This window comes from Amyelois transitella, chromosome 11 (assembly GCF_032362555.1).
Source record: "Amyelois transitella isolate CPQ chromosome 11, ilAmyTran1.1, whole genome shotgun sequence".
Lineage (NCBI taxonomy): Eukaryota > Metazoa > Arthropoda > Insecta > Lepidoptera > Pyralidae > Amyelois > Amyelois transitella.
The window spans coordinates 9,565,311-9,590,957 of NC_083514.1; the positions used below are offsets into that span (position 1 = coordinate 9,565,311).

General features: G+C 36.6%; 1 long non-coding RNA gene across 1 annotated transcript in view; it reads right to left on the bottom strand.

Annotated features, from left to right (window-relative positions):
- Positions 1-25,647, bottom strand: part of LOC106139932 (uncharacterized) — a 132,901-nt gene that overhangs the window by 5,189 nt on the left and 102,065 nt on the right. Inside the window, exons 4-5 of the long non-coding RNA XR_009657066.1 lie at positions 22,416-22,442; positions 1,939-1,990 (exon numbers count right to left, since the gene is read on the bottom strand). This is a non-coding gene — a long non-coding RNA (uncharacterized LOC106139932). The remainder of the gene's footprint in view (positions 1-1,938; positions 1,991-22,415; positions 22,443-25,647) is intronic.

Genomic DNA, 25,647 nt, shown 5'->3' on the forward strand with positions numbered 1-25,647 from the left:
TTCCCGGAGGGGTACACAGAGACTACTACTACTCATATGGCAACTCGAATCGTACAAATCCAATAGACCGCACCCAGTGTGACGTTTTTAAAGAATTTAAGCAGAAACCTTTTATCTGAATTGGAAACAGAAAAAAAATATATATATCTTTCCTATCAACAAGAGTGTTTCATTTGACGTCACATGTATCATTTATCCAGTGTAATGATTACCTTACAATAAGGCGATCTTTTTTTAATATTTATTGTCACTTAAATTATTGAAGACAATAAAATAAAGGCTTATAATAAACTTACTTCATTTAGGCGATTACTATTAACCTTATTTAAAATTCCATCACTAAGCCATAGAGCCGGGCTATCTTCTCGAGATTGTCCGTTCTGTCCACCCCGTAAGAGATAAAGACGTGATTATATGTTTGTATGTATTGCCACTTAATCACCATATTTATGTTCTTTCATAAATCTGCAAGATTACCGTGTGGTTCCCGGCACCAATACAAAAAAGAATAGGACCACTCCATCTCTTTCCCATGGATGTCGTAAAAGGCGACTAAGGGATAGAGTTACAAACTTGGGATTATTTTTTAGGCGATGGGCTAGCAACCTGTCACTATTTGAATCTCAATTTTATCATTAAGCCAAATAGCTGAGCGTGGCCATACAGTCTTTTCAAGACTGTTGGCTCTGTCTGGCCCGCAAGGGATATAGACGTGACCATACATATGTATGTATTACAGTCAAAGCCGTACATGGGGCTCCTAACATGGCACTGTCGCTGTCCCGTTTCATGTCATAATAAAAAGCGAAACGGCGATAGCTGTTCGCGCGACGAAAGCGGCGTCGCGCGTGCCTTGCTTATGGGGGAAAGAGTAATAAGAAAACGCTAGAAACGCCACGAAGAAGAAAATCGTCGTTGCTTAAAATTACGGCGGTCATAGAGATGGCCTCTGTGGCGCAGCGGTAGTACTCTTGTCTGTGACATCGGAGATCCCGGCCAGGGCATGATGAGAAAAGAACTTTTTCTGATTGGCCTGGGTTTTGGATGTTTATCTATATAAGTATTTTTTATAAAATATAGTATCGTTGAGTTAGTATCTCGTAACACAAGTCTCGAACTTACTTCGAGGCTTACTCAATCTGTGTAATTTGTCCCGTATATATTTATGTATCAATCAATTTCCACAACAGCAAACCCGGGAGAAATCTCGGATACAAGATAAGATTACTTCACTCGTCACTCACAAACTGCAGCTACCGTAAGGCCTCAATTATCACGGACTTATCTGATAAATAAATTATCCCATCGAAGGACATCGCAGATTATGTGATAGCAGCGGTCGTTTGAGCCGAGTATTAGAAAGATTTATTGAATTGTAATTCGCGATAACACTCCCAACGAAATGTGAGCAGAGGATTTGTGAATAGTCGTTGTAAAATTTAGTTATCAATGATAGTGTCGATGCTTTATCGGATTATGTATATGGATATTGGTAGGAATTTATAATTGTGCAAGGTTACTGGGCGGAAAATGTCGTATTTACATGGTTTTCTTAACTTCGGGTTCAACTATGCTTCTTATTTCGAGTAATAATTTATTAATAAGTATTTATAATATAGTAGATACTAACTCAACGATACATTGAGTAAGGATCTCGTAACACAAGTCTTGAACTTACTTTGAGGCTATTTATTTATTTAAGGTGTTTACATACATATAATCACGTCTATATCCCTCGCGGGGTAGACATAACCAGCAGTCTTGAAAAGACTGAAAGGTCACGTCGAGCTGTACCTACTATGGCTTTATTTGTCCTTTAGGTAATATATATTTAAATCTTTACGCTCTGTTTTCCCCGTGAAGGATAAAGACGTGATCTTCTAATGTATTTAAGAATGTTCTAATGACGTAGTAGTAGATTTAATAGGAAATATTTACCATTGCTGCAAGTGGTGAGAAGAATTCGATGGCGTTGATTTCTCGAGTTTACCTGAAACAGACAAATAAATTTCGATAACAATTAAATAAAATATTAGACGAACACCGAAGAGCAGAAATTGAACTTGAACCTCATGATACAACCCCGAGATCTGCCAGTCTTTAGACCATCTTTCAAGGCACCTTTTGCTGATATGATACCACGAAACGAGTAATTAAACTTCATAAAAATAAAAAATTCTGCTGCCAAATCAATATTTTCAATACCTAATGGTATTAATACTTAATTTCTGGTACAAATATCAACCGTTAAACCGCTCTGTGATGGCGTCCCGTGGCAGGCCGGATACGACCACAATGGGCCTAAACAAACAGACGGACACACATATGCCGACTGTTGATAAAATGTCAATCCTATGAAGTCGTATGTCAATGGTATGATGACGCATCAATTTTTTTTTATCCCGTACGGGGTAGACTGAGGCCACATTCACTGGAAGGCCACGTTTAGCTGAATAGCTTAGGAATGAAATTGACATTCGGACAGAGACAGGTTGCTAGCTTGACCTCATTTCAGTGGAAATTTATTTAAAAAAAAACTTAATGTCCGGACAAGTAATGTAGTATATAATATATTATTTGTTCATAAGTGTACGTATTAATTTTATTATTTCTTTTGCTCTGTTAGCTAGGCTACTCAGAGTCTAAGTTATGAAAAGTAATATTTTCAATGTTTTTGCTCATTTCATTAAGATTCAAAATGACAAGCTAGACTAACCCTTCGTCTTAAATCTTTGAATCTTTAACAGCTTGGACACTGAATAGTTTTAATTTGCATTGCAAAATCAATCTAAAAGCAACACAAGTCATATAAATTTAAAAACATACTTTAACAATCGCACACAATAAACATTTAAATCAACATAGATAATCTTCGACGAACATACGTTAGAGCAAACGGCGGGAAAAAATCAATATGGCGGGCAGACCTCAGTCTGCAAATATAAACTCCATTCATAAAATATATCTACTGTGCACTCACACTGCAACATCGGCCGCTGCATACGACTAACGACACGCACACACGCCTAAACTACTACGATAGTACTCCCAACGTACTATAAACTTTATTTTCCCAACTTTACAGCCTATATTGCTGGGCTGTTTCTACGGTGATTTGCACTTTATGTTGATATAATAGAGTGCAGTATTGCATGGCGTGTGTGTACGGTTCAAATGACAACTTTATACGGCAGACGTTAAGGTCGGTTCACACGCGGCGGCGTCTGGCGCCTCAGTTCTATTTATGGAGATGTTTTATCGCGATCGAGTTGACTGGATGCAGTTAGGCTGGGGTTACACTAGCCGGCGTTTGGGATAACGACATTATCACTAACGATTAGTCATCAGTGGGTGTTTTATAATCCTCTTCTGTTTTTAATGTGAGATGTTACTTTAGTCCAAAAACGTGAAATATGTCAAGACGTATTAACACTGATTTATATGCTCGCTTGCAATGGAGAAAAACTAGTATTTAACATTTTGAACAACTAACAAACTACATATGTAAATACCAAATAATAAACTTACATAAAATATATACAATAGATACCAAACTAGCAAGGCTTGGAGATGGTAATAATCAAAAATCCAAATTCAAATATTCGGTGACAGGAACCGCGTCGCGAGCGCCATTAATCCCGCCTGCAAGTACCTACATTGACTAAATCAGTTCTCAGACAGTTGTCGCAGTCTGATTGTTTGTTTGTTAATGCATTCGAAACTCGGAGATATCGAGTGCGACGCTGGGAGTTGGCGTCGCGTTAAACAACTCGTAACTGGGACCCATTGTTGGGGCACAAGTTCAGATTAAATTGCGTCTGTATTCGCTGTTACATACATATAAATATAGGTTTATGTTCTCAGATTGCATTGAATACTGTGACTTTTGTGAAAGGTGTTAATTTTAGGTGACTACTGAACGGATATTGAACGGAGTTTAAATGCAATATACGAGTACATTCGTTAACTTGGCGAAACTTCTTCCTGCTGGCTTTAGTCCTGCATCCTCACCTCTCTGGAAGAGGAGCCCGGGGAATGCCTTTGACCATGGATCCTTTATTGGGTGAATCAGGTTTTACACGAAGCAACTTGCCGAGGTCAGATACCTCCGCAATCTTTGCAGGTACACCTAACCCGTATTGGAACCATGGTTACACATCCAGTTGCCTAAATGTGCAGGTTTACTCACTATGTTTTTCTGTCACCTTAAGAGCATCGGTTAGTATTCAAACTAATTTACATAACTTTGAAAAGAGTCATTGGAGTACATGGCCGAGGTGGGATTTGAACCTGTGCCTTTCTGCGCATCACGCGTTTTAACCGGGCATATTACCGATTCGACCATCGACGCTCTACTTAGTATTTGGCTATACTTATGTTTACTCCAACATAACCCTATAAGCTGCTGCTTCCCTTCCCTCGCTGTCGATCAAGGATAGCCTTCCCACCACGTCACGTCTACCCCACGTACCACTTCATCACGTCAACAACTTAAGGGTAAAGGTGTGGTATATGTATTAACATATTCAGAACTGTTTACCTTCAAACTAAACTAACTGTGAATTTTACAAATATGAAACGCGAAGTTCCATTGTGCTAACAAAGCACCATAATATTAGTGCAACACCAGTTTAGATATTCACAATTTCGCTGAACAAACATCTGGCAAAACGGAATTAGGTAGATGTCCTTGCACATGTCTACAACATAGCTCGGTTTTATATGGAATTTGAACATACAGAGTTCGTTGGCTGCATCATAGACAAATGGAAAATTTAAATATACTTACAAACTTACTAACAGCCTTGAAAAGTATGAATATAAAGCTACATATATATTTGAACGTGATGGACTTGAGTATGAAATAGTGACAGGTTGCTGACCCAACGCGTAGTACAAGAGGAATCCCAAGTTTATAAGCCTATCCCTTAGTCGCCTTTTAGTATATCCATGGGAAAAACATGGAGTAGTTCTATCTACAGTGCCGGACACTACACGGCATAAAAGGTATATTACAGGAAAGAAAACCTATATGGAGCACTTCGTGTATTTTTACATTCAATTCAAGATCCGCATAATGTCAACCCCAAGTTCAAAGCCTTTCCTTTGATCGACTTTACAATGTGATAAAAGTTGATGAAGCGAAGGAAGTATGCAGATATCGTGACAAGTGGAAAGAAACAGTTCCTGCCTACCCCCACCCCCCGGGAAACAAGGCGTGATTTTCTGTATGTATGTTTTTTTGTCCTCTGCATCAGATCATCATCATCATTGGAAGAGATATTGCCGAATGGACAGGCAGAGACTACAACCGCGGTAAAGTTGTCAAAATCAAAATTTCATTCAGAAAAAGTTGTCGATGGATTAATAAGTTAACCTGTTCTTTCTAAAAAGCGTGCGTTACAAGCATCACTTAAAGGATAGTCTATAAATAACTCTATCCTTATTAAATTGATAACTATTTTGTAACTGTATGTATAATTTAATTATCGACCTTTACGGTTAATAAGTATTCACGGAGGTCTATAAAATTGCAATAGTTGGCCTTACCCTTTGATCTAATGAAATAATCGCCTGTAAGCACTCACATTAATCGTTGTTATATTATTAAAATAATGATGCTAACTTCTCTATTTCTGAACCCACCCTTTTTTACATATTTCAATTTATTTTAGCATAGATCAAAAGCATGTTATCCGTTTTGAAAACAAATATTTATTCCATAAAAATAATGTTACACTAAACATAATTTTTTCATTTCCCCTAAAAAGTACACGAGTCTCAAAGTCGGCAACATGGTCCCTTGGAACACCTCAAGGTAGTTTATTGATCCCTCTGGTCCAGCTGCACTCATCCGAACCCACATATTTACACAAACTCTTCCAGATTCAGTGTTGGGGACTACATTCCTGGGCTCGAATCTCGTATTGTCCGTATGCCGTAAAAATTACCGAACGAGTTGGCTAGATTTAACTGTCTTTTCATGTGAAAAATGGCGTGCGACCAATCGAAGTCACGATATTCTCGTGCGAAATTCAAACATGCTGCCATATAAGCAAATGATATTAAAAAATTTTTTGTCGATATGGGGTAATGAATTCCTTCCCTGAGCAAAGTATTGCGAACAGTGTGCCGAAAACATGAAAACTTTTCAGCTAAAACTCTCGTCGGTGTAAAATAATTTTCCTTATAAACGGTTCGCAATTCCGCAACACCTTCCACATTTATAAGCTTCGGCATAGGGCGACGGGTCTTGGGTCTCAAAGGACCTCAGAGGCGTAGCGGCGAACCCACAATCGTACCCTTGATTTCTATAAACAAAATAAACAGAAATTAACATCATCCCTTGTAACTTAGAGGCAAGCATTGTATCGCTGCGCCAAACTGTCGACCAGTGATAATTGACTATTACAATCTGGGCGAGAACATAAGCGACTGGCTCATACTGTTTTGCTTCGCTATTCAACCAAGACGGAAGCTCGCACTAGATGAATCTTATTTCCTTAGTCACCTTTTACGACATCACCAATTAATAAACGAGAGATAAACACGTCTTATAAAATGCTGGGAATCACACGGCAAACTAAATAATTTATATATAATAATAAATATACAATAAAATAAATTTCTTAAATTTACCGAAATGTTTAATTCACCTGCTATTGCCGATATATTTTGGCCTTCTTCCCACAAAGACATCAATAATGAAATATTTTTTCAGTCACTCGTGTTGTTTTTTGGAAGGAACGATTACAACTGACCCAAAGCCAGGCTTTCGCGCCAAGAAATGTGCCCAACGTTCTTTTGTTTTGTCAAAGTTAGAGGCGTGTCTATGTATGTTTACGTGCAAACGATTTTGTCGTAAAAGCTTTACTGTTGTCGATAGTACCATGCAGAGTTGAATGAATCGAGCCCTGGAAGTCCCCAATCATCGTATAACGTACTATAAAATGACATAAAACAATCAGAAACAGGCGCCGGCGCCTCTTACATTGTAGGTGCTATTCAAATAGGGCTGTCACTAGGCTAGGTTGCAAAAATATACAGGTTTATTGCATAGACGTAGAAACAAAGGCGGACGGAGCTTGGATTGAAAAAAGTGAAGCATCGTAATGGCGGCGTTGTACGCATGTGAGTAGCAGAAAACTTGCCAGTTCGTGAGATAATCTATGACACATCTATGACGTAATGGCGGCCGACTATATCACAGTAATGTTAGAGTGTGTGCTTGAAGCGTGTATATATACAGTTGGCCAGCATATCATTGGTGCTTTATTTTGCCGTATAGTAAAACTCCGTCCGACTTTTTTTTCGTTTATTCCAGGCTGAAAAATAAATCGGTAAAAGGTAAGTTCGGGTACCACTTTGAAGGCAGTTCTTATGATTTTCAATTGTTGAATATGCTTTTGCAAAGATGGAATTGACATTCAAATAGCGGCAGGTTGCAAGCCATCGGCTAAAAGAAGAATCCCAAGTTTACAAGCCTATCCCTTAGTGTCATTTACGACATCAACGGTGAAGAGATGGAGTGGACCTATCCTAAAATGCCAGGGCCACATGGTACTTAAAAACTTGGGATTCTTGTTGCGATGGGCTAGTAACTTGTCACTAGTAAGTCACGAATGAAGACTGCAGTATGTAATGACCCCACTTGGTTTATAACTCATCTGATGATACGACCTGCTTGCCTCGGCCTTTTCACTGTTAACATACAAACATAATCACGTCTTTATCTCTTACGGGGAAGACAGAGCCAGCGTTTTTGATAAAACTGGAAGGCCACGTTAAATTTTGGATTTAATGGAGTCTGTGGGGGAAAATATTGAAGATCTAAAGTTCCAGCAGTGGCATCCTTACCCACCAGCTGGTATCTGGGCGTAGCTGGCCCGTCACGGTGCTCGCCCGGCGTAATGCCCGGTATCCAATGCGGATAAAATCACATTTTACGATATACATACATACGATATGTGAGTACGACCAACGTTTTACACGATGCATTTGACGTGGTAAACGAGTGCGCTAAGGCTCTGTCTATCAGTTACAGATAAAGGCGTGATGTGCATGTAAATTTAAGCTCAACACATGCTTCAGGATACAATTAAATGTTGTGTTAACATAAATCAAAGCAACTGAACAAAATTATAGAAATTGTCATTTGGAATGAATGCTGTTTCTAAATGTTTGGAAATAATGTACCTACAATAAAATCCAAGATTATCCCAAAACCATTATCAAATACGAGGTAAACAAAATCACTTCTAATTTCACGCGAACTAAACAAATACTGAAAACATTTCTTAGAACATCCTACTTTATGAATGAGACAACGTGTCACGAATTTCTTATTATCTCGTAAATAAAACCGGCCAAGTGCGAGTCGATCTCGCGCACTAAGGGTTCCGTAACATCATCCCGTTTACTTTCTTGAAAATGTCCACGTTTCTTCTTGTTTATTGACAAATAATTGCTTAAAAATTAAGTTCGTTGAATGGAGCTTTATTTTACTTAGATATTTATTTTGAAAGGTAGGTAATGTATAACTTAATATTCTATAAAAATTTTACGCATCTACCTATTATCGGTATTAATATTGAGCAGAAAATAGGAACAAAACACGTTAATTGTATAAGGACCCAGTTAATATTTTCATTTTTTTTTTATTTTTAGTATTTGTTTATTAGGGGCAACGGTAATACAACGGTGATATAAAATTTCAGCTTTCTAGCTATCATGGTTTATGAGACACTGCCTGGTGACAGACGGAAGGACAGACAGACTTAGTAATTGGGTCCTGTATTTATCTTTCACGTACGGAACCCTACAAACACGTGGGGCGCATCTTAGCAGCCCTCAATCATCAAATTGTCGTCTGCTGTAAGGTGGTCTGTGTGAGAACGTTATAAATCTGTCTTCTGTAATACAAAAAAGAACCACTTAAAGAGTATGCGTCTAACGAAACACTTTAACACGCAATCAATTGCTGCTTCCGAACGAATAACACGAGAGATGTGACGCACCAAAGCGTAAATATAACGTGTGCTATTGCTTTTTCTACTGAAGTTTGAATGACAGTGACGAGGCGTAGTAACGGGACGTAAAAAAGCTAATCACGACTGCAGACTGATTGGCGTTTGGGTAAAAAAAAAAGTGAAGAGCGATCTTCTGTTGAGTATGTAGTGTACGTCGAAAATTTATGGAAACATGAAAAAGCTTTTCTTTTAAGCTTGAACGAAATCGCTTACCAATGCAGTGCACACAATTAAGTTGCAACCCGTGTGATTCAACATGATGTAACAACATAATCATTGAAGTATTAACACACAGATCTTTTTTACACCACATTTTTTATTACGTGTACGGATAAATTGACATTTTTATCTTCGCATTTCACTGGCAGCCGTTACAAAACTTTACGTAACACAAGAATATCTTATGCCTAAAATGAATTACCGAGAAGATACGCGTGGCTAACGGCTATTTTTTCTATAAAAAGAAAAATTAAAGTTTTCAGCTCGACAAAGACGTATTTAAAGGTAAATAAAGGAAGTGCACGGGACAGAAAGGGTGCGATCATGCGATGTCACTTGACCAGTTTGACCACTGGCCTTTGACCAGTAATGGCTATCGGGTCATCGTACCAGGGCTGGTAAAAATAATTCTGGTCGGCAGGCACTTGAAAGTTGATTTGTCGGTTAGTGATGAAATTACGTTGGTCAGTTACATTTGGCAAGTCGTTTTTTACGAGCGTGCAAAAAAGCTCTTCTTAATGCCTGTGTTACAAACAAAGGGTTGGTCAATCCCTATTAAGGATATAGACCCAAAAATATTAACGGTTATAAAGTCAGACAAAGATTAACCTCAGAAGCTTATTATAAATGTTGACGTCATTCGAATATAATTTTGACAACATATTTTTTGCCTAAATAACTGATACAAACTAATCTTTCTTACTTTATCGATTTATACATACTTATTATAATGGAAGCGACCAAATTCATACAAAACCGTGTAATTGAGGAAAGAGACACAACTATTTACATAATCAACAAAAAGTTTCTAAAATATTTACCGCCTTTTTGCGTAGATTGTAGTAAAATGGGATTCCTGTAAGACCACTTGCGTACTGGCCGCAAAACAGAATCTGTATAGAGAGAAAAAAAAAATCATCGGTGTTCTAAGAAGCAGCTGTCGTGATTGAATCTTCCCGCTCTAGACAGTGATAGTATATAGTTTTTTTTCTTTTTATTTATAAAGACGCTTATTTGTTTTTTCTTTAAGCAGCTTGTTCAGGGTCTTTCTACACGGATGGTTTGGGCTCGTGAGTTGAAACATACTTATAATCACATTATAATCCTTTGCGAGGTAGACAGAGTCAGTCTCGAAAAGACACGTTCAGCTGTATAGCTTTATGATGGAATTGAGCTTCGACATTATAAGTTGATAGACGTGACTTATGGTTGTGTAGTATGAAGAAATGCTATTGACTAAATAAACTTGTAAACTTAATAACGCTGAAAAATTCCAGATGTAAATGATTTAGATAAATTACTAATTAAGAAAAATAAATATGCATAAATTTCTTAAAGTGGACTTACCCACCAATCGTGCATAGATATTCAGTTTCTTTCAAACCTTGTAATGTATTGTGAGTTTTGAAGGCGATGTAGTTTTTAGTAGCGAAATATCTTCGATAACTACTAAACACAATGACCTGACTCTGACCTAACGTAAGTAAAAAGCGCAAAAACTTCAACGAAAAAAGTAGTAACAAAAAGTTTTTGAACACAAAAAGTAACATTTTCTACATTTCGCAACTCGGTTAATATATGTACATATGATTTTCACAGCAACTATGGTTTTGAAATTCTGATGTACTTACTTACCTATCGAGCGCTGAATTTTTTGCTCCTGAGCAATGGAAATTGATACCATAATTTTGTAAGAACCGGTAATGCATAATTCAAATGTAAAAAAAAAATATCTACACTAACTGTGTAATAGAGCGAAATCCTTTGAAAAGGTTTAAAGTATAACAAAACGCTACCTTGGAGGATATCCGGTTTTTTAATGGATTCGATGATCCCACGCCCTCGCTCGAAAACCTTTTTTTTTGTACCATCAACAAATTGACAAAATTAAATAAATACAAGAAAGTATGCCTTTATCTTTTAGAGGGCGGGTGCCTCGGGCGTAGTCCCATCGGAAAGGGATCTTATCGGATTAAAACTATATTCGTACACAATTGACATTTAAATAAAAAAAAAAACTCTAAATTTTACCTGAACTTGCACAAAGTGTTCCGATTTCAAAATATGTAGGTACCTTCTCTTATTGAATTTAAACCGGACATATTCTACGCCATTTTGTTAGACGCGCGTTTATCTAACGCCGATTGTCAAAACACGGAACACAACTCAAATTTGACAGTGGCCACACGATAGGGACACAATGGGACTTCCGGTGCCGGAAAAAATGCCGGACAATGACGATAATCGGCCGAAAGCACCATATGCCGGCCGTATTGTCCCGATTTGTTATTAGGTGTGAAACGGCCGCCTTAATCTGTTTTTACGACGCCGATATAAACATACGGAGAATGCGCGTGTCAATTTAAAAGCAATAAAATTCCAGAGATATCTCGAGTGATGAAAGCCGATATATGAAATGCGTGGAACAGGTTTGATAACGCAGTTGCAGAGTAGAGGGATAACGGGAGACATCGCCCTAAATGGTGATAAGGGTTTTAAATAACTAACTTAGTAACTTAACAGTAAATAAATAAATATAAATATAAATATATACGGGACAAATTACACTGATTGAGTTAGCCTCGAAGTAAGTTCGAGACTTGTGTTACGAGATACTAACTCAACGATACTATATTTTATAATAAATACTTATATAGATAAACATCCAAGACCCAGGCCAATCAGAAAAAGTTCTTTTCTCATCATGCCCTGGCCGGGATTCGAACCCGGGACCTCCGGTGTCACAGACAAGCGTACTACCGCTGAGCCACAGAGGCCGTCAAAAACAGTCACAGCATTGAGTTTTGATTTTAAAAAATATATATACAAAATGATATAAAATAATTCTTAGTCTATTGCTATTGTAACGATACCTTTAATTTGATGGTCATCGTACTAGCACCACTATAATTATTTTATTTTTAATAATCTATACTAATATTATAAAGCTGAAGAGTTTGTTTGTATGTTTGAACGCGCTAATCTCAAAAACTACTGGTTCAAATTGAAAATTTATTTTTGTGTTGAATAGAACAGTTATCAAGGACGGCTTTAGCTATATTACATCATGCTGCAACTATTAGGAGCGAAGAAATAATGGTAAATGTGAAAAAAAAAACGGGTAGAATTATTCATCCTTGAGGGCTTCAAAGATGCCCAAAATAACTATTCCACGCGGACGAAGTCGCGGGCATAGCTAGTAATTAATATAATATTAATAAAAAGGAAAAAGTCATACAATTCTTAACTAAATAAAATACATACATATATTTTTGAAAATTATTGTCTATTTTAAATTACGTAAAAACATCAAGTTAAGTGCTCACTTTAATACCAATATGTTAAAACCCTGGTCTCTGCACTTGTGTCATCTGCGTCGCATGTCTCGCGTGGTAACGAGTGTTCGTTGTCGGAGCCCAGTCCCTTTCGAACTTTCACACGGAGGCCCACATGTAGTATACTTACATCTTGTGCAACGGATGTCGTCGCAATTACGACCGGCCGCGATTATTATTGCACGGTATTGTACGACCAAATTACAGCATCTCGGCTTCCCATCCGGTCTACCCAAACCATGCGAGCGAAACTATCACCTATTCCGATAGAGTTAGAGTTTACGCTGAACATGAAAAGATGCGCTGCGATTACACGACCATTTGAGATATCGAGGCGTCTACAGGACGAGTAGAGGTCGGTATCGAACAGCTAATAGAGGGATGGACAAATCGCAGGTGAATGAATGCGTATTCGAGTACAAAAGTGTAGGACAATGGGTCTCCCGGCGAGACGACACCACTCGGACACCTGCGGCGGAACCTGAAAAGGTAAATGTCTGATTTATGGACACAAATGTAAATGCGAAGGTTTAGATGCGCTCCGGTGAAAATCGCAGCTTTCTAGAGCAAGACTACGCGATCAATGGACCCATCCGACTGAGAGACACTGATATTGTCTTCGGATAATAGAAACTATTCATGCGCGCCAAACAAAATGTTTATGAAATATTGTCTGTGCCATTCATGGCTCCAATTTTGAGAATCGATATCGTTGTCTAAAATTTGGTACAAAAAATTTTGTGCAAATGTTAGTTTTGTGAATGCGTTTAGTTGGAAAAAGTAATTTTGATTATGTATACACCTGGCTTGTGATCGGTTTGATTGAAGATTAGCTTGAAAATTTTTGTCATAAATTATTCATTGCATATATTTCCAAAAACATATCTTAGAAATTTAAAGGTAAGCTGCTTTTTCATGCACTAGAAAGCATAGCTCAAGTTTTGATCCTTATCAAAACTTGAGCTATGCTCAAATAATAAACGTCATGATCACTACCATTTCTACAAACGAATCATTAATCAATGAATCATAGATTAACAATGACAAAGCCTCCATCGAAGCACTTACAGTCAACAAACAAAACGGCTAGCACCGTGGTCGCCTAGCAACCGACGTGTCAATTACCTGAGGCATGCAGCGACAGTGTGCGAGGCAGAGCAATCACCCCAAGTGCAAGTACTGCAAGTACCGAAGCTCGCATTCATGACTCAGGCCCCTATAGGTCCCTCGGTGACCCGGTTCGCACGGACGGCGATAGTATGGGTTCATATGGCGCGGAATTTGAAAGGGAATTTCATTATGGAAGAATTTTTTTTACTAAATTTCAGGATCAGTTTTAAATTTGTAACAATTGGTTATAGATACGACTTGGTGCGACGAAATCTGAATGTTCTAGACTTAATATCGGATCATTGACTTAAGTCTAATGCAATCTAATAAAAACTGATAATAACTACATTATTTTAAGACTACATAAAAGTTTTCAAAGAAATGTAAGAAACATTTCAAAGCTAAAAAAATTACTACTCTCGTTTGTTGTTGTTTTAGCCAGAGCTATTTCGTTATCTTTATTGGGTTAACTGTGAACACAAATAAATTTATAGCTCCAATAGTATCAATGACAGTTATTATATTTGGGTCAAGAGCTAGATACTGTCACTGACATAGTGACACGTTGATAAACTAAGTCATTATTTTGATATATTCTATTTCAATATGAATTGGTTTGGTGTCATGACATAATGCATATTTGTTTGATTACAAACACTTGGAATATATAGTCCAAAACAAAATATATATCAAAAACATTTTTTACATGTTAACCAAATTTGCTCTAAAATTTTAATGATGCTCTATGAAATGAACAGTTCAGACTAGAAATGACCCATATTGACCAAATCAACGTTTAAATAAAAACAACTGATCTTGTGCAGTGCCCAACAACTTTTTGCTCTTCTTAAGTTTTAACTTGACAAAGACGAACCAAGCAGAAAGTGCGATTGCGAGACGATTCGATTGAATCGTTTGTTGCAATTGCACATAAATTGGGGAAATTTTAAGAATAAAATGGGAAAAATCGAAAGGAAAGGAAAACATAATGAAGTGAAATACTGCAATCTTAAAAAGATAATCAAAATAACCTGAAAAACCTTCACATTCAGGCAACTGGACGTGTAACTATGATCCAAAAATGGGTTTGGTTACCTTGCTTGACTGATGAGATCAGGGGGAGTCGTTTTGTCTGACCTGACTTACGTCATAAAAATTGTGATCAAAAGTGCACCACTGGTAAGTACTTTTCCTCTCTCGCTCTCATCTCTGCTGTGCTCCCGGTTGCCCCCTCCACACAGATGTTCCGGTCCCGGGGTCCGCCTTCCAACATTTCTCTCTCCACTTCATCCAGTTTTCGGCATTCTCAGATTTCAGTGCATTGGCTCGCTTTTGTGATGTCCAGCCATGATCTTTTAGGCCTACTCAGACATCTGTAGCAGCATGGCCAGAAATCTGTTCCCCAAGTTGTCTGCCGTCTTCCGCAAGAATATACTTTCTCTATTTAAACCCAATAATGAAAACCGTGGTGATTAAAAAAAGAAGAATGTCGGGTATCCATGTAAACCCAGCGCTGTGTTGCATGCAGCCGGCGAGCGACGTCCGGTCCGACCGGCAGATGTCGCCCGGCGGCCTTGCGCGACAGAAATGGCGAACCGCGAAACATATATATATATATGTAATGTGCAATGCGTAATCGACATTAATTAACTATGCTCCTAGTATGTTTGCTATTGAAATTAGCATGTTTATTTCTAGATGAATTACCATCATAATCATAAATAGTTGCACTAATCTAGTTAGGTTATTAGATGACATGATTATCTTCATTTCCTTTGACTTTATTTCTTATATAAATATGTAAGTTTTGGATGTGGATGAAGCGAAGGAAGTATGCAGAGATCATGGCAAGTGGAAAGATGCCTACCTCTCCGGCAAAAAGGCGTGATTTTATGTATGTATGTATAAATATATATAATCTCCTCTTTCATTACATTTTGTCGACAACCTTTCCGCTATCCATCTAGCTGTGTTAAACAACGCGATGTTTTTTTTTTTGATATTTCATATATAATTTATTTTATATCTGATCGCGTCTGGATAATTGATTTCATCAGACTTTACCGTATCTAAATACTATAAACTGGTTATGTACGGTACGAATTAAACTTACGATACGACACTCGGTATCATATCAATAAAAGTACAAATGCGGTAGCTTACCCCGAAATTGGCGATAATTAAAACGTTACAGGTACAGGTATTTAACACAACATTCATGATGCAGACAGCTATTCTAATTCTGGATCACTTTACGGACTTACATTCAGAGAGCTGTCGTTGAAAAGTTTTGTTGTGTCTCGAAAGTTTACAAATCGATTCGAATATACGGTAAAGCAATTAGCAGTTGCCTAATCCCCCCGAGTAATTAATTTCATGTTTAGGTAACTCCCGACTTTGTACAACTAAAAGAACAACATTACCAGTGTAAGCTGCTCTCCAAATCACATGTAATTGCACATGTCTGGCGGTCAACTTATAACGGTGATCATCGTCATGTCAGTAAAGACTTCCCTTTTAATTAATGTTACGTGTTAAATTATATGTTTTGACTGAATAAGTAGTCATCGCTGAGCCAACGCGACTGATATTACAAAAAGTATATCATTTATTTTTTGCGGATTTGTTTCTGAGTATGTTATCAAAAAACAGAAAATACTTATTGACAATAGGAGGATATGTATCAGATAGATTCTTGATTTGGATAATAAAAACCGACTTCAGAAGTTACATGTTATTTTTGACGTTAATTTGATGACTGAGAAAATAATTGATAGGAAAGCGCAAATTTACTTAACAACTTATAAATTTCATAGATTAATACATATAATCAAGTATAGACATGTGAGAATAGTCAATCAGCTTAATCAACACAAACGCTTAAACGATATTAGAAATTTTATACTACGCAAACTTTCTATTGGACATAAATTTGCGAATAGAAGCCAGTCTAGAAAGAGTAATAGAAGTAATCTTCATTCGAAATCTCTTTAGGGCCATAATTATATTCAATGGCTCTAAACATTACAATGCACAACACGACAGAAGATCATAATTTTCTCATATCGATTTCCAATAAGAGACAGTTACGCTGCAAGTGTTCAGCGGTATAAACTAAGGGACCCTGTACATGTCCGGCATGTTTGTTCTTTTCGCAAGATGTAACCTGGTGCCGTGTGGTTCCCGACACGTAAATATAAAAAAGAATAGGACCACTTCATCTCTTTCTGATGGATGTCATAAAAGGCGAGAGATAGGCGTATAAACTTGGTAATATTCTTTTAGGCGATGGACATTTTTTTTAATTAAAGAAGAATCAGCTTTTATAAGCCTTGCCCTTGATTGGCTTTTTTGAAGGAAAAGGAGCAGCCCCAAATTTAGTGTTTTAGGCCCACTGCAAAATTTACTGTCTTATATGCACTATAGAGTTGCCCAAGCCATCATCGTGTGTATAAGCAGCTTAACACTCGCAATCCCAACTTTACAACCGAAGCTATCTCTTTAAAACTAGCCGCTATAAATGTCATGGTAAGTATAATTTCATGAAATAATAATGCGGTGGCTACAGGGCCTACATGGGGCCATAAAGCATTGGCAATAATTGGTGGTAATGAAACCTTAAATGTCAGACCACAGAGCCAATTTCACGTCCTAGGGCGGTTAAGAAATAAAACTAATATGAAAGTATATTTTTATACACAAATAATTTTTTGATAAACATTATTGATATAGATTATGCCAGCAGGTCCATCAACGTTAAACAAGATAACATAGATACAGTGATGCCTATATCCCTTGCGGGGTCGACAGAGCCAGCAGTCATGGCTGAAAGACCACTTTCAGCTGGCTCATCAATAGATGCTTCATAAAGATCCTTCAATGTGCAGTTGGTAAATCATGACCGTGTAATTTATTTGTCCACCAAGAAGACTATGTCCAATCACTTGGGGTTCTGTCCATTCCGCAAAAACTACAGGCTTGTATTTAAACCTGATTAAATTCAGATGTCCTAAGTCTTGTGACTAATTCAGACGAGTGAAATAACATTTAGCAAGTGGAATACACGCTTTAGTCTGATGTCATGTCATCTAACAATAACAAAGCCATATGCGCCCAAACCAAAGTTACAAACACAATAAAATGCACTGAGTGAACGGACGCCTACGTAAAGTCACCTTCCTGTGTCTTTTATTTGAACTACGCATTACAGCGAGAGTGGTCAAGGGTTGACATGGGTCAGAATCCATCCACACTAATATTATAAATCCGCCTATTTTAGGGTCTATTTTAGGGCAGATATTGATAAAATTTTATATAAATATAAATAGTTAACTTATCTAAGGTTAGTTAGTTAACTTATATAAGCTACCAATTCTGGAGTTTCCTAAGTGAGCTAAGTACCTATCCAGACAAAAACTTGCATGGTTGCAATCCAAGTATAGAAAGATGATTTTGTCATGTAAATATTAAAGAAGGTGATCAAGAAACACAAGCATAGACAAAAAAATTCAAAAAGTCCGTAAGCGTGATGCTTTTTGAGTGAACTTTTACATGCTTTTCTGTAGCAAACCCCTTTGAAGCCATCTCTCAGAAACTATAGAAGGGCAAGGTCTGACACTAACAACATAAAAGTCCGCTGGCGCTTGGTATCAGGCAGGCAGTGTAAAATTGTTCATGATGTTCTATAGCAAACCCCAAGCTTTGAAGCCAACAGCTGTGAATGCAATGAGGAATACCCAGTTACTAAGGTACTGGGGTATTAAGAACTATGGTATTTTTATAAACAATTAAGAGTCTAGAGTTAGATCTCTAAATAATCATTGTGTTAGATTCTAAATCATCTAATAGCCTCATTGAGCTAAATGTGGTATCAGTATATAATTATCGTAAATTCCGACTACCCATTTAAAGTAAGACTTAACAATAAATATGTACTGAATGGCCCGCAGTAATCTCTGAAGGAATAAGAGAGATAACTGGAAGAAGAAGAAATTAAAAGCAGGCAGAAATATGAAAATCAGTACAAATATTTGCGCGCGCTGGGAATAAAATTCTAATATTTTTTCCAAGAACAACGAATGATGACACGTCTATAATACATCAGTGTTGCCCTCCATATCACAAACATACTATGGCAACCCTATGCAGAATGTGACGTAGGTAGCGGATGCTTAGGACTTTGCACTGTCGATGAGTCACATTACAATCGAATAATCGAATTGCATCGATACAAATGTACTTGCAAACTTGATAATTTTCGCACACTGTATACAGGTAGAGTATATATACATTATGATAATCACCATAGACATATAAACAATAAATATATACTCGAAACAGTGCCCACTAAGTATTTTAAACGAAAATATTTTGACTGTTATCGATTGTTTTCCTAAATAAATAAATATCTTTGGCCCGGGACTTCGCACCCGGAGCAATATTTGCGAAATGTTTGTATCGCCTGTGCGTTAATAGATATGTCAATAACCTTTTCATTTTAGTACAGTATAAAAACAAAGATACGCTCAAAATAATAACCCCTTTTTGTGGTCGGGTATAAAATACACAAACTCCGAAAACACTCTCACGATATAATTTATTTAAAGCAGTCAGACCACCACTTGATATAAATTCAAATTAATCACGGGCATATTAAAAACAGACGGTTTATTTATAGTTGTAAAATTTTCTGTTACTCATATCCTTTTTATATGTTTCTGTCGAATCAGTACTCGCTTCATCCCGTTTAAAGGTCACTCCTTACTCATTGATAAACTCTGTTCCATTCAAAGCGCGGATGACTCACAAAGTGACGTCACGAACCTTTGGGGAATTCTCAAGGGCCACCATAAATCGCCTAAATTTATTTTTAGCTAAGATCGATAGATATTTTTTACGTTCCAGTTAGACAGGCGTGAACGTTGTTTCCATCCGAGATCTAGATAATTTAAATTTCCATAATTCCACAAAATAACAGTGCTGTTTTCAGCTTTTTAAAGCTGATTTAGGTCTAATTTTGATAACACTGCCTCTTCCGCTAGTAACAATCTTGTTCTAAAAATAATTGATAATTTTTAAACTAAGGTAGCTTACAAAAATCTAATTTCATCAAATGTCAATTACGCGCTGTTATTTACGGAGATTTGAGAAAGGCAACAACGCAATCAATCGGGAATGCGCTATGATAAGAGAAACACAATAAAAACAATTCGATTGAGTGTACACAAAACATGAACGTCACATTATCAGTTACAATATTAAGCTACGGCTCCATCTAACGTCAGATAAAAAGGCCAAAACATTTCACAACAAATTAAAACTGTTTCTTCCTGCCCTCTGTCACTTCGTATCCATTTCAAAAACGCACAGGTGCTACAAAACGTAGATGCATCACATAAATTACCCCATTACAATAGTCTGATACCAACTGTCACCGTTATTACTCCAAATCAGGAGGACAAAAACGTTAATTCTGATCGCTTTTTAATTTATTTCGGGCCCGTTCCGAAAGGGCTAATGACGAAAAAAGTTGGGTAAAAAACGCGTAACGGTATTGAAACTGGCGCGACAAAAAGTAGCATCAGTCGGTTGTGTAGTGAACGAGAGAATCACAAGGATTCATTATAAAGGTGGATAGCCTAATTTGAATTAAGTATTAAGTGTGGATTGCAACATAGTCTTTTTTAAAATTTACTTCAATGTTTTGTTCATGCACTTGTTGAAAAATAGTTAAACTGTTGATGAATTGAAAGTGCACTTTGAACTTTATTTACGGATAATACTTGTACAGATAAACATAAAGTTGGTCTTATTTTATAACTTAATAGAATTCCAAGTAAACTGAAAAATGTTCCTTTTTATTTTTTTTGTAAGTGGCCAGTTGCAGCCATTGTAAACGAAGTAAAATAGTTTTAAGCAATTTTCATTTTAAATTATACTAAACATGTTTAATGTCGCAACATAAATTTTGTTTTAATCATGAAATTGTTTCTATATATGTATTTTTTTTAAATATTCTTTCAAATTACAATATCAGCAAGTAAAACAGATAAATTAAATTCCCATAACTGTTATTTTAGAACATTTATCAATTTATTGGTATCTCGTAACACAAGTCTCGAACTTACTTCGAGGCTAACTCAATCAGTGTAATTTGTCTCGTATATATTTATTTATTTATTTATTTATTGGTTAACGACATTTTGTAACCAAAAACTGAATCATAACAACACCACATTAACATCGCTTATCGCCACATAGCATCCCATACTAGGAATTTATCCAGTTTTTTCCACGATTTTTTTCCCGCCTGTTCATTCATGAGCTCTGTCGTTATCGCTTCCCCGAAGAGAGGTTATCGTCGCTTCGATATCGGTACCCCCGAATGATAGGCAGAGATTTCCGCCGCATCGATTGACGAAAGGCGTGTAAGTAGTTTGTAATATCACTGCAATTGTGGTGATAAAATGATTTCTGTTATAGAGACTGTGTTGGATTGTGTTTATTTACCTGCCTTTTGATAAATAAATAACTAATCTCTGCCAAAAACAAACACTTCTGTACATGCACATTGTCTCCATTAAAAAAATATGAATGAATGTTGAACTAGTTATTTCAATGCGAATATTTCGTCAGACATAATGAGAGATAGTCGATAGTATATAGATAGAGATAGTCGTAAAGAGAGACTATTACCGCACTTGTTATCCCCATGGGGCTGTTCGCCCACATAACGCTTAACATAATGCCACCATCAGCTTGCAGTTCTCAGAACGACACAAAACAACATTTTTATAGATGCAAATGATACGAAAATAAAGATAAAAGTGAATCTTTATGTGAGTGGCCGCTTGAGGTAATCATATTGTACAGTCAGAGTCATAAATGTGGAATGTTGATGAAACGCTGTTGAGCTCTAAGTAATTAATGTCGTTTTCACGAAGCTATATTTATATATACTAAGGTTGTTAAAATTGTTGGAAGTAATTGAAATTGGCTTTTCTATATATTTAAGAAAACTTTCAATTTCTCTAAGCAATGGAAAAAACACTTTCAAATAATTTCAGTTTGGAATAAAACGAAGAAGTATGCAGGGTTCGTCGCAAGTGCAAATTTTTGGTCTCAGCGTATACGCAAATTGAATAACTAAGTATCATTTTTGCTGACCGTACCCAAAGCTCATGTCATAAGATAAATTAGAGTTACGTACTGTATGTCCTTAGAAGGACCAAATGTTCATTATGGACGCACCTCGTCCGGCGCAGCTTCCAAAATCTTACCCATTAAGTACAAGGAAAATATATTTTGTTCAAATATGGTACTTGAATCTTAAAAGTCAAATTTTATTATAAGACATTCAGGCACTCATTCGTGGGAAGCCACAATAAAGGGTGTTAAAAATAATAACAAGTTTTCATCCCGTAATGATAATCTAGAAGAATATTTTAGCAACAGGACAATGCAATTTGTCCAACATTTTCGTCGATCAAGGAACGGTTCTGAAGCGTGCATACACAAATATAATTAACATACTTTTACAAATATCATTCTTTTTAAATTCCATACGGGGTAGACAGAGCCTCGAAAAGCCACGTTCAGCTGGATGACCGTAAGGTGGAATTAATGGGTCCTGAAGGAGTGTGATCAAAATTCACTTCAGGTCGCTACCCCAGGCACAGATTATATTTTGACAAATACAATTATATTTAAAATAGGTACTTACTCGAACCAAGGTCGTGTTCGGTTCAACCTGAAACAAGATGAAGTTTCATTAGATATTTATAAAATAAAACTTAAAAATTATGATGAAATGAAGCAAAAAGTTAACTTTACAACATATCAACAAATAAAAAAAATTACTGAGAAAAGAGATGAATAGAGGAAGCTTCACTTAACTCCAACGACAAGGGTTAGTTACTTAATATAAGAAGAAGTGGCAAAAGTGTAATGAAATGATTTAAAACAAAAAAAATAATGTGAATTACGATAACGTCTTAATATAAAACTTGACTAAGTGCATTCATCGCATGAATTCCGTGATGTCATGATGTAGCATGGTTTCCGCATTATCTGATATATTATATTATAATAATAATTCTTATACCTAAGGAAAATCACCAAGTAATCGTTAACGTTTAATGTTTATTTACTTTTAATTGTTTTGCCTGTGGCGCTTTCTGCAAAAGGTCTGTTATTTTCATACATACCATCACGCTTGTCTTTCGTTGGGGTAGGCAGAGACTATGGATTTCTACTTGGTACGATCCTTACAGACCTCTCCCGCTTCCTCTTCACTCATTAATGTTTTCATGCATATTCGACGATTACAGGTACTCCTAACACGTCCCTTTTTTCAAGACATTCGAAATTTGGTCTTTGAAAGTTCGACGGCCTGTCATTTTCAACCACAAAAAAAAAAATACAAATCATCAATCTGTTACAGCCTGTCTCTTATTCTCAGGTTAATAGCCACGTATCCCTAGATCAGTTCCTTTTTTTATTGTCATAGTTGAGTAGAATCTTACACGAGTATTATTTGTACACAAGCATGCTCCGGGCTGCAGCCATAATTCGTAGAAGGTAACCCTTTCAATTAACTAATTTTATTTTGCGAACCTAAATTTGTGATTTACTTCCGCTTACCGAATACCTAAAAGTTTTTCATTTGTCATAATTTATAATAATATACAATAAAAAATAACCAAAAATTAATTTACATAATTTAACCATCAAACTGATTAAAGCAAAAATCATTAAAAAAGCAATTATTCTTATATTTTTTTTTATTTACGGCTAGGCGAAACAACTACAAATCCGTCAAGTCAACTGTTGCCTGCTTTGTATAAACAAATTAAGTAGAATATCTGACTAGGATTTTAATTAAACACTAATTATGATAACGAAAACCAGGATAACAGTTCTCTGAACATAATGACATCAACACATGATCAGAAATACATACTTGTGTATCCTAAAATAAATCATTGAGTATGCGAACGATTTCCGAGTAAAACTAATCCAATACTGAATTGAGTCACTAGGTTTCATGGATTGTAGTTTAATGACTCATTGGCGCTAGCGATAAGGAAAACTGATGTCTTTGATGATAATAAATATCATTTAAGTGTATAAAACACTTGCGATTAAAGATTAAACCAACAAAATCCTAGTTATGTAATTCGAAACCCAATGACTCTATGAAGTGTTCGTTATTAAAACTAAGCATATACTATGTATAAGATCGGAAAGAGTAAAAGTAAAAAAAAAATATATAGTACCTACGAGGATTTATCATTCTCCTGGCGGCAAGTCCTAGTTGCGTCCTCACCACTTTGAAGAGAAGACCGAGTTCCAACTTTGATCGAAATCCTGGGAAAATCTGTCGTTTACACTCTTTAAAAAGAGCATAAAAGCTACTATCTATTTTTATTTTTTTTTTTGAGGTATTCTATTGAAATTTCTCGGAAAATCTAAATATATTAGATGTATATAAGGTTGGTAACCCTAGAGCGGTTTAGGTCGATAAGCGGCCGATAAAAGGCAGCGGAAGCGAGGTCGCGGGTTCGATACCCAATGAAGATTGGAAGATTTCCGCTTGAATGTATTATATTATACAATCTGACAATATGTAGATAAGGTATTCAATATTTAATTAGGTCTTTGTGTCGAGGCTTTAAATTCTGGTTTTTGTTACGTCTTTTTCCACAGCCGTTTTTTAAATCTCGAGAAAAATAGTTTAGAGATCAATATTTTTAATTTTATTATTGTTATTGTATATAAAATCACGTCTTATTTCCAGAGTAGTCAGAGACTACATCTTTCTACTTATCACGATCCCAGCATAAGTACTTCTATGGCTTCATTCACACGCATAAGTATATTATTATGACGCAATAGCATTATTCGACGTATATACATAAATATGTCACCGAATCAACTAACATTTCAATTCCGAGTCTGGGTGGATGTTGTCCTTCTAACAAGTCTATGCTATGGCTAGGGTTGCCATCTCTTAAATTTGGAAAACCGGACAAGACGCGTGAAAACCCCGGATTTAGAGTCCGAAAGCCGGACATGTCAACAAGGTCTTTTAAACATACATATACAATGCAATTTGAAAATGTCATAAATCACCTTTTTTATTTATTAATTTTTTAAAACCCGGTCTACAAATGAAACCTTCCCCGGATGCCCTCTAAACTAGGACAAATCCGGGGGAACCCGGACGGATGGCAACCCTAGCTACGGTACAGGTCTCCTCGCGACCTTGCGTGGTTTGGGCAATGTGTGAGTCACACACCCACATACAAGTGTGTCACCAAATATGTAGATTTGCGAGTGGAATCTTAGTACCAATGCACTTGATATTGCCATTTTAGATGGAGATTTAGTACTGACGACGGTTCTTTTGATAGACGTGGGTATGAAGGAAGTCTTTTAAAGGTTTCGCCAGGAGGTAATTCTTTAAAATTATTCAAATGTTGAATTTATTACAATATAAGTTTTCCGTGTGGTTCCCGGCACCAGTACAAAAAAGAATAGGATCACTTCATCTCTTTTCCATGGATGTCGTAAAAGGCGACTAAAGGATAGGCTTACAAAATTAGGATTCTATTTTTGGGCGATAGGCTAGCAACCTGTCACACTATTTGAATCTCAATTCTATCATTAAGCCAAATAGCTGAGCGTGGTCAGTCTTTTCAAGACTGTTGGCTCTGTCTACCCCACAAGGGATATAGACGTGACCATATGTATGTATGTATGTATAAGTTTGCCAATAATGTTTTCCAACAGTTTTTAAACATTCAATAACATTGAGCTGGATAACGTGGAAATGTTGGGAAGCGGACCTCAGAGTATAGTGGTCGGCGACCGTGCAACTGCAATGTGAGATCAGAGAGTAACACGATAACAGAGACATTTACATGATAAAAGTATGTTAATTATTGCTAAGT